Consider the following 11,354-nt stretch of genomic DNA (forward strand, 5'->3'; position numbering starts at 1 on the left):
AGTGTGTTTCTGTGAACATCCTGCTGGACAAACCTTCCTGGTTGAATAAGAACGGGGACCCACATTATTAAATATCAAACTTAACTCATGGGTTCAGATTATTTCCATGTAGTATCTTAGATAAATCCTTATTTTAAATAATAACTAGTGATGAATTAGAGTTTTGACAGTACAATAATGAGACTAATGCAGAAATGTTTATTATCATGTAAAAGTTCATGTTATAACAAACATATTCTGTATCCTCATTTTAAGGGACATACGGAAATGTTGTCATAAACCGATCAATTCTTATTTGTTATATTGGGCTATATCATAGACACATTAGTGCAGTAACATATTACTTTCAAATTCGAATTCAACGTTAACAGGACAGGAAGCGTCACATACTCCGTCAATGAAACTTTGGAAAATCCCATTTACTCCAATATTCTTCTTAACACATTAAAGATAAAGCCTCAAAATAAATCATAATGCCCAGGGCCCCTGTTGGCCTAAGAGCCCCGGTGCAGTAGTTCATCATTAGGCTTTACCAATCAAATCTGACTTGATGATGTGACTTGATTGTAGAGACAGCTCAGCAGCTGCCTCAGGACCTGGACCACAGCAATAATGTAACATATGAAGTAGCATATTGGCACAAATGAGTGCACAGCGCCCCCTAGCGCTCAAACGCTCCGTCCCATTATCAGGCTTTAACTTAAATGTTAAAATAGTAATCAACGGGAGGATGGATGAATAAATTACTTTCCATGACTGACCTTTAAGAGAGAAGCGTTTATTTTGTCCATAACCACTGAGAGTGACACTGCTTCATGAAGAGATCTCTTAAAGGCCATTGTGATTCCAGCAGGAAACCTCTGCTTCAGTGTTCATCTTTCATATATTTAAGCACTTTTTGGACTTCTGTACTTGTAGATTTAATCTATTTATTTTAATATGATTTGTTATATTCCAATGTATGTTTGTTTGGATTTTTAAGATATAAGATTTTGCAAACATGGAGGGAGGATCCATCATGTACATTCAGACTTTGGAGGTTTCCTCTTCATGTTTTCATATAGTAATAAAGCCCTGAACCTAATGTGCATCTTGGACCTTTGACTACTGGCAAAACAAACAACGTTACACAAGTGAAAGAAAGTGAAAACAGAGTTTTATTTTCAAACTTTTCTTTACCTCTCACAGAATCACCACAAACCCTTTAAAACATTTCCCCTCACACTCACACAAAATATAGGTTTTCAAACAATCTAGCACAAATCCCATTTTAAATGTTTCACATTGAGGTGAGATGGAGACAACAACCTGTGCAACTTACTGTAAGAACAATAAATAAAAGCATTGCAAAACATGCCCCCCCCCCCAGTATAAATATATTTGCAGTAAGATCAAATCAAATCTGCAAATAATCCCTCAAGTAAAAACAAACACACAGTGTAAAGCTCAGAAACATTTTTTTTTTGTATATTGTGACTTTTGAAGCTTGACATTAAAAAAACAAGCGTATGTGAAAGTTGAATAACACACTGGCTGTATATGCTGTAAAAACACACTGACATGAAATACATTGTGTTGTTCATCTCCTGTTTAAGAGTAAAATATTTCCGCTGCCCATGATTAATTGCCCATGATTCAAAGACATGATAAGCTGCTACTTAGCACAGGGTATTACATTACATTACATTAAATAAAGCAAAACTACAAAGTGCTATAAGTAAGTCGCATTTAAGTGCTCCTCATTTTTTTTTTTTATTCTAGGTATTGTCGGATATAAAAACAAATCAACTTAAAAACTCGACACTTGTAGCCCGAGGTTAGTCCAAAATAAATCCCTGAATCCCACGAGAAAACAAAAGCTAAGTTGTGCATTTAATATCGAGGAAGGGTCAATTTAAAAAAACAAACCTGAGGATAGTCCCTGAGCTTTTTTTTCTCCATTTATTTTGCTTGTAACAAACTGCTTTGTTTCAAGCTACAATCAACACACAACACATAGAGAAATATAATGTTGACTCAACACTTCTCATCTACTGAAAGTATAAGAGGGGTATTGCTCTCCTCCTCTTATTTTAGAGTCTTCTAAAGGCCCTCACCAGCGTTGTCAATGGAGCATCCATCATGGGGGATGCACAGGGATCAGTTCCGGCGCTGTGATGTCTGCATTCTGTGTGTCAATAAAATATCAGACATTGGTATTAACATTGACAATTTAGTGTGTACACTGTCCTGACTGACACAGGGGTCTGTGACAGAACCAATTCCGCTCTGTGATCTAAGGAGTGGTAATCATGTGGTGATAATCCATATTGATGTTATTTTGATGTAAATTATCTACATAGAACTTGTTATTACCGAACACTAATTGGAATTTAAAAGGTGCCCTGCCTGTCTTCAAAGCAGATTTCCATACCTGAGTTGTTTGGCCACTAGGGGGCAGTGGGGACAAGCTGTGAACCCGACTCTGTTACTTCAGGTCTGAACCCAACTCTTCCCACTGCTGAGGTGACGTCCTCAGGCCGAAAATAGAGAGACAGAATCGCAGGGCACCTACTGTCTGCTACCTCATGAAGATGAGAACCTTTCCTCTGCAGTGGGCATCACTGTGTACCACTTTGAGTCTTTGGAGCATCAATGGGGCAGGAGGCCGTTAATTTGAAGGCAAAATGTTGGCAAACGTTCAAAGAAGTTGTAAATTTCTGTAAATAGCTTTAATATCTTGCGTAAAATAAACGTCAAATCAAAACGACCCACTGCCAGCCCCACTTATAATGTCCTCTCTGTCCTAATTGTTGGTTTGGGTGCTGCAGTTGCGAATGTGCCGGAATGAGACCAGGTCACAGTCTGAGCTACTTTGATGAGGGTAGGATCGTGATGGTGAACCATTGATGGGTACTCAAGGCTGGCCCATGAGGTCGAACCCCATGAAATGCTCAAACAATTCATGCCGACTATGACAGAAAGCTGTCAGAACCCACCGGGGCCGTGTGGCAGCAGACCAGTGAGAGTTCCTGTGTTCGACCTCTGTCCTGCTGCTTTGACTGCCGACTATGAGCTGGACCATTGAGCATTAGAGGAAGGTGGCCTAAATTTTTGAGTGACATGTTACACTAACATTATTCAGCGGGTTAATGCAAAAAGTGCACAACTGCTTTCCAGGATATTTTGTGGAGGGGTGGGGCATCACCCAGGGAAGAGTCTACTGAATTTGAGTGTGGATTCAGATTAGAACGGCTCCAGAAAAAAAATTCCGGCATATGTAAGCGACTGATATTTATGATTGTATATATGATTGTGTGTAATCTGGTGCAGAACCAAATAGAAATCTGGATCTCGTGAATGTATGTGTCTATTTATGTGGTTTCATTAGAGGACTGTTGGTGCTGGACAGAAGTATGTGCACTTTTATTGGTGCCATTCAAGTTCCCTTTGTTTTCCATTCTCAAAAGTCTCTCCAGTTTGAGGCAAACGCCCTTCAAGACGTGTACCCATCCAATGTTTATCAACCAACATTGACATTGCTAATAAATACACAATTCTTTACACTGGAGAAGATAAATCTTACCGTAGGCATTGAGAAATTGTTGTGGTTGCACCACTGAACAAAATGCCTTTTTGCTGCCTCCACAGTCTTTCCATCCCTCTTCTTGCAGTAGACCCGGATCACCTGCTCATCAAACACCGCTGGAAGCATTTTTGACACCTGACAAGAATGACAAAAGTTTATGTTGAGCTGTAAATTCAAAATAGAGGAAGTGATATAATCAGTCTTTGTGTTTATAAATATGTGACATGAGAAATATTCAGCTCTGTAAATGCGAAGGAAACTCATGCAAACAAAGATAAAGATGTGTGACCTGGTCCTCGCGTATCTGGAAGGCTTTAGTTGAGTCATCTTTCCAATAGAATCGCACTTTGTCGATGGGGTTCTCATCCCTCATCCCATAGTCCAGAATGACCTAAAGGAGAGGTTTTGTACAGTAGGCCACGAATCAACAAAACTTAAATTCACATTTAAAAAAAATGTAATTCTTTCTTTTGGAGCAAATGAAATGTATGAGATAAAAAGTAGTTGGACTAGAAACTCACGTCAACTACAAAGTCGTCTGGCTGCAGGTTGACATCCTGGACATCCTGGACATCCTGGACATCCGGGACACCCTGGACACTCTGAGGGGTGGAATTGGCCAATTCTTCTCCCATGCGTTCAATCGCAGCCTGACAGATGTGAAGTGGATCAAGTATTAATATGGAAAGACATATAACACTGTAACACAGAATGATATACGAGGATCCATGTAAAACCACATATGGTTAGATTTCTTAGTTGAAATCACAATCTACTTTCCAACATGCAATAAAAAATGAATTGATTAATAATATCTTAGGAACAAACTGGTTTCATTTCATTTATAAGGAAGCTAATTGGCTACATCAAAGCAGCACCTTTTTTTGACAATTGCTAAATCGTCCAATATTTGCTTAATAAAGCTCCTCATACACAAGGTTTTGATATTTTCTTTGAATTGTTCTGTTGGGAATTTAATGTCTTTGCATTTAGTTTTGTTGATCAACAATTCAAATCATAACTGGATATAAAGATGGATGACATGACTGTTCCCCAAAAGTGAAGCCAAAGTGGGTGGATATCATATCACTGCAGAAGCAGCCAGTTGAACACTACTTGAACAACATGGATAAAGTTATCAATATTACTTCTAATTTGTAAAAACTCAAATTCAACAGCCAAAATAGTTCCACAAGAAGAACACAAACACACACCGGGGTGACTTCCAGATGTTCTCGTGGATTGGTTTGGCCCAGACACTTGTAGAGGCGTTGATAGACCATGTCTTGGAGAATCTGCTGCGGTTCCTCCAGCTCCTCGGAGGACGAGTAGAGTATTTGTCCAAACACATGATCTAAGGGACAGAATGGAAATCCGTGAATTTGAATCATTCATGTACACTAATCTGAATGCGTTTAAAACAGGGTTTGAAGTATATGAAGTATGAGTATTTCAAGACTGATACAAACCACTCTCAGGGGAGTACATGCAAATAATAATATGTGTTAACCGGTGCTGTTATACTCTATGCTATACTGAATGCGGTTTGTGCAGACTGTGAGCATTTGTCTCTTTAATAGTGAACATCACTATGATCCGTCATTGTGCTGTTTGTGCAGCCTGACTGATTTGGATTTTTGAGGTTTGATGGTGAAACTGGGAGTAAAAAACATTCCAATACCGATGTATCGGCCGATATATATACTAGAAAGAAAAGGTGGCAATATTTCCCAAATATAGGTTATCAAACCCTCATGACAAATGAATGTAATTGTGACTTGATATTTCACAGATTAAACATAAACTTTATGACTTTAAATAAAAAAGAAAACAAGTACAATGAAATACATAGAACTTGAAGTAAATTTAAAATGTAAACATTGGTTATTCTATGAAATCAACGTTCAAATTTTTTTATTATTTCAATCTGTCATCTTTCCTTCATTGTAAAAATATATTAACAAAATGTATTGATCATTATAAACATCAATAACAATAATAATAATAAGAAGCATTATAATAATAACAATAACCATTTGCTATGACAAACTATATATCGCCACCATTTTCAAGAACCAATGGTTTTCAGTATAATTCCTTCTGTAAAATAAAGGTTTTCATATCGGCAAACATAAACAAGGATACTCATATGTCTGTTAAAGGCTCATATCGGCAGATTATCGTCAAACTGATAAATCGGTCGGGCTCTGGCTATTTAACTTCCAGCCTGATGAGGGCCCACATCAGTTGCACAAAAGAAACCATGGTTTCCAACCAGCAAACAGTGGGACGGAGAATAATTACCATGAGATGCAGTTATAACACACACAATAGGTTAAAGAGATGGCCCACAGAGGTATCCACGGACCTGTCAGTTTGGTGTAGGCCTCCATGTCGTCTATGGTCTTGGAGAGAGTGAACTCCTTCCCTTCTGAGCCTTTAAACTTGATGTGTGGATCTGCTTTTACAAAGGCCTCAGTGATCCTAAAGAAACACCCGACGCATTATCACCTTTCAGAACGACTACAGGGCAAAGCAAACAAGCTACGTCCGAGCAATGAGCTACTCACATGATCTCTATGATGTTGCAAACACTGTGCTGGTAGGCTCTTGTGTGGAGACAGTTCCTCGTGTGGAACATGTCATACAGATTGCCCACCTCCTGTTTAAAGAATCACTTGTGTTTAGTAACAGTTCAAACATTTAACTTAGACGTTTTTTAAAAAGATGATCAGAAGGAAAACGTAAGAGAGTTGTTACCTTGTCTCTGGTACAGATTTGCTTCTGCCCATCCACCTCACACACCCTGGCGAACATAAGGAAGCGCTGATAATCAAAGTTGGTCTTGATGCCCAGGTGGTAGCAATCCCTAAGAGGAACAGATGGGCCATTATCCTCACAAGGATTTTGGAAACCCTTATTAAAACAAACTAACAAGTCAATAATACTCACCTCGCAAAGTAGTCCCACTTATCCACATCAATGCCAGTTCTTTTGTTGGCCACAATATCATAGAGAAAGGACTTGGTGTCTGGGCGGCCTTTGTAAGGCCACTAAGTCAGAAAACAGGGACATGAGATCTGATATATTAGGCAATTATCTTTAAGGATTACAAATAATTTTAACCCTGGTTTCCAGAGGAAAGTCATTACACAGTGCCGAGAACTAATGGTATTCATAGAATCTGCTGCATACACACTAATTATCTGTAGCTTGCACTGTGAATGTGCCAATGGATTAGTCCATATGCAGGTCAATTCTTACTGTTAACTGCATGTGCAGGGACACAATAGTGCAAGAGTGTGAGGAAGGTTTATTCTGCACATTTCTGCTCACGCCTCCACCACATTGGAACTGAAATTTAGGGCAAATCAGACCCATAGAATGAATTGAAGACACTAAAAAATGTGCAGTTGGGAAGCTGACAACAGAGATAGTGCAATGTCTGACCCTCATCTTATTATAATGTGAGGAGTCTCTGTCTGTGCTTCTGTCCGTATGTACGTAATTTACAGATCTCAAAAACAGTTTAAGCGCATCGAGTTGCAAATTTGGTGCAATTTGGACGTATGATATGTTCAAAATGAAAAAGCTTTGAATGAAATAGTGCTCAGTAGCAGCAGAGGCACAGATTCAGGGCTCTACCCTTCAGCTGCTACCTGGACCCATTTTACAGGAACTAAATTTTATCCGTAGTTCCTCTAGTCAAAATGAAGTTTTAGTGCCAGAGTTCCTCAAAAGGTTCTTAAGGCCGGCGCATGGTTCTGCGTTTTCAGAGACACGCACGGAAACGCAAGAGCCCCTTGCGTGCCTCTTACGGCTTGCGTACCCCTTCTTGCGTGCTTGTGTGCGTCGCCCAATTTTTGTTACTATACGACAGAGCTACGCAAGCCTCACACAGCCCGCAAGGCTGTGATTGGTCTGCTGACTACATCCTTTCCGGAGTCACATTTCCGGTTTTATGCCCCATAATACCGGCAGAAATCAAGGAAGATTTAGAAGAACGAATATGGACAAAATAGAAGAGCGTTTGGCAGAAGAGATCAGAAAGTATGACCACTTGTATAAGCCGTCATTGGCGGAATACAAGGACGCAGAGATAGCCTGCAAATCCTGGAAGGAGATCTCGGCTAACGTCGGTTTGCAGGTTGACAAGTGTACGAAGCTGTGGAGAAAGATCAGGGACGAAAAAGGCTATGAAGAGCAGCAGTGGTGATGTAAATAAACAGTCGATGACGACTGCTACACACAAACAAGGCGTCTCTAAGGTCGTTTTCGACCTAAAAAATGTTACACCACCTAGTGTTCTGGCGGTGAATTGCTTTGCAACACGCGCAACCCTTGGAGAACCATAAATTAAAACGAGTCCATCGACACAACTGCGTGATAAGCTGCAGCCGTAGTTGAAGAACCATGCGCCGGCATTAAGTTCCTTTGGTAAAGCTCCTGCAGTAGAACAATACAACTATAATACTAATACAAGTATCAACTGATCTCATATAGGCAGAACTGTAAGTTACCCCTTTAGCTTTAGCTCCATTAGTGCCCAATGGTCCAGCAATCAGCTCCTTGATAAACACCAGGTCCTCAGGCAGCACCAGGCCGTGCTGCTCCACCATCTCCTCCTTCAACTTGTTGTTCTCAACCAGGTAATCAAACATTTTCAAAGAGGCTTGCTCGTGCTGAAACACACACCGAATAATTTATTAATATTATATAGTAATAGTAATTTATGGAAACTTACACAGTCACAACTCGAAAATGAAAGCAAACAGAAAGAGCTTATCTTAAAATATGACTCCTGCAAACACGAATGCTTATCGATCACGTTTGCCCGACGGCAGGTCTGTGGTCATAACTTAAATAATGACTGTGTGTTTATAAGCTCTTAGTGTCTCTTATTAGTGATGCTTATCTTTACGAATAGGCAACCACTACCTTAGACCTCAGCTGTCCTGCTGAGAGGCCAGGTGACACTGATTGCTTTGTGTAGCAGCTTCGTTTTGAGTTATTTTAACCTTTAATAGAAAAGCTCCCTTGCATCCCGATGTTGTTTATTGCTGTAACATGATCCCATCTGGTACAGCAGGTTTTATACAAATATCAAACTTTCTGTTAAAGGTTAAGTGTGTATGTATATTTAGTTACATCTAGTGGTGAGGTTGCATGTTGCAGCTGAATACCCCTCACCTCAACGTCCCCTTCCAGACGTGACAGAGAACTTGTAGCAGGCCTGAGTTTTCATAAAAACCTAAAAAATATTTAGTTTGTCTAGTTTGGACTAATGTAAAAAACATGGCGGCCTCCGTAGAGAGGACCCACGTCAGATGTAAATATAAAGTATTTACATATAAAAGGGCTCATTCACAGGTAAAGAAAACAATAACTTGTACAGGTTACTATGCAGCTGTTTTAAACATGACATCACCTATTCCAGGGTTTACCCCTATATGAGGAGAGGATGTGTCTCTGATCTTTCCAGCAAAATGACAGATAAACACCTCACAAACTGGTAGGCCCTGTCCAGACCTTCCAATGAGAACTGCTCTGAGCGATCCAATCACAAGTGGACATGATTCAGTTAATCTGTTCACATCTGGTATTAAAATACGTCTGGAATTCCTTCTCCAGTGAGCACCTGTGAGCAAATCTCATTTCCTGATCCATATGCAAATAAACACATACACCATTTGTGTTCACAAAGACCAAATGATGATGTTTAGAGCCGGTTCCAACTACACAGATGTGTCTGTTGTCATTAGCGGCTTTCAGACATTCACTGAACTCTGGAGGCGTGTAAACGCAAATGTCAGAGAGAAAGCTTCCAGAGTTTCTGCGCCTGGCTCCTAAGGATTGGTTGTTGGTGTGAACGTGTCTGAGCAAATACTCTCCCACTGGATGGTTCATATGTGAAAGGCAAAATGAGAAAGGATGAGAACAGGATAAGTAAAATGTTCTTACCTTCCAGGTTAGAGTTGGACGTGCTTTTTGGATGAAGGTCTGAAACAAATGGGAAAATGGCCCATGTCCTGACAGGAATAATAAAAACATGAAAAAGATGATTAGGCTGCATGGGATCTTTGCACTAAGATACGTGGGTTCTACTCCCATCTGGATAATACAGGATAGTAAACATACTTTTGCTTCCATTCTTACTCGTGCACACATCCATGATGCGCTTACTCACCCAGGTCATGGCAGAGCCCAGCGATCTGCACGCATAGGATGTCTCTGGGAGAGATGTCGAGTTCTGGCTGCCTGTCATGCAGAGCCTTTACAAGTTGTCCTGCCAAGTGACCAACCCTGTTCCCACACACAACAAAACATTTCATACAAAACAAGACAACACTGGGAAAATACCACAAACATTGTGGAATACATTGCCATGTGTTTATGAGACATGTTAAAGGATCTTCACCGAAGAGGTTGACTTTACTCTGTTTGTTTGTTGTTTGTTTTGTTAGATTTTCAGCATTATTTCGTAAAAACAATTGATTGGATTTCTACGAAACTCGTAGGAAGGACAATACATGGGACAAAGAGGCGGATTTTTTTTATACGTTTAACATTTTTTGGGAATAATTAATGAATCTTAATTTAATGAAAAAAAACAGACACATTGATCATTTGACACTGTCTCTAACTGAGGACACACACCCGATGCTGTGTTCAAAGCGGTTGTGGGACGCTCCTGGGAAGACAAAGTAGGTTCTTCCGAGCTGCTTGATGTTTCGCAGTCTCTGGAATTGAGGTGTGTCAATGATTCTGATGAGAAATGGGTGCAACTCCACATGCCCGTGGATGGGATCATTAAAGACCTGGCAGGTGACAAGACAACAAAAGAAAGATTTACTCCATCACTCCTACTCGCAGCAATAGTGTGCCCAATTTAAACTATCTGTAATAAAGTTAAGGGCTAAACTGTAAAATGTCTAATCTCAATTATAGAAAAACGAATCAGTCAGGCTCTCTTTGAAATCGTTCTACCACAATACAAGAGTGGAAATGTGTGATAAAGATAATAACAATAATAAACATGACAAACAAATCTCTTGCACGGTAACATGCATAATTTAATGAGGTAGGTGAAATACAGGATGTGCAGGGCAAGGAGCACAAGGAGTGATCACTGCAATGTTGTTGTTTTCACAACCTCATTAATACCGCAATAACATGTGATGTAACTGAATCCACAGAACTCTAGACTGCGCCTCACCGAGCTGTCTTCATGCTCTCAACTGTGGAAAAGCTGTCTTAACGTCTTATCACACCACAATCATATCTGTGATCAACTGTCCCTTTCTTTTCTGACTTTAAACAGAGTTTTGAGCTGTGGGCAAAACGAAAACTAAAAAAGAAGAGGGGAGAGAGAGAGAGAGAGAGAGTACTGTACAGGATCCGCAGACGGTCACCGAGGAAACGGGGCAGGGTCGAACAGAAGAGGAGAGGATGAGGAGAGGATGAGGAGAGGATGAGGAGGTTGTAAGTGAAACACCCGAGTGACCCACGAAAACTGGAACACGTATCCCACCTATTTTGAGAATCCAACACACACTTACTTTACTCCAATCCCCGCATCATCGAGTAACTTCAGCCCCACACCAGTTAGTTTTTGCTCTGGAAGATGAAGCAGACACATGATGAGCTGTCGGATTCAAGTCACATGTGATAAACAAGCGGCTCAACAACATGCAAACACACATCACCGACACCAGCACCGACCTCTGAACACTTTCTCCCACTCCAGCAGACCCTCTCCCCGCAGGTACCGACACGATTCCTCCAT

General features: G+C 40.3%; 1 pseudogene; it reads right to left on the reverse strand.

The window, feature by feature from the left end:
- Positions 1–2,119: 2,119 nt before the first annotated feature.
- LOC133004999 (deoxynucleoside triphosphate triphosphohydrolase SAMHD1-like) lies at positions 2,120–11,354 on the reverse strand (annotated as a pseudogene).

The sequence above is a fragment of the Limanda limanda genome, chromosome 7, assembly GCF_963576545.1.
Source record: "Limanda limanda chromosome 7, fLimLim1.1, whole genome shotgun sequence".
Lineage (NCBI taxonomy): Eukaryota > Metazoa > Chordata > Actinopteri > Pleuronectiformes > Pleuronectidae > Limanda > Limanda limanda.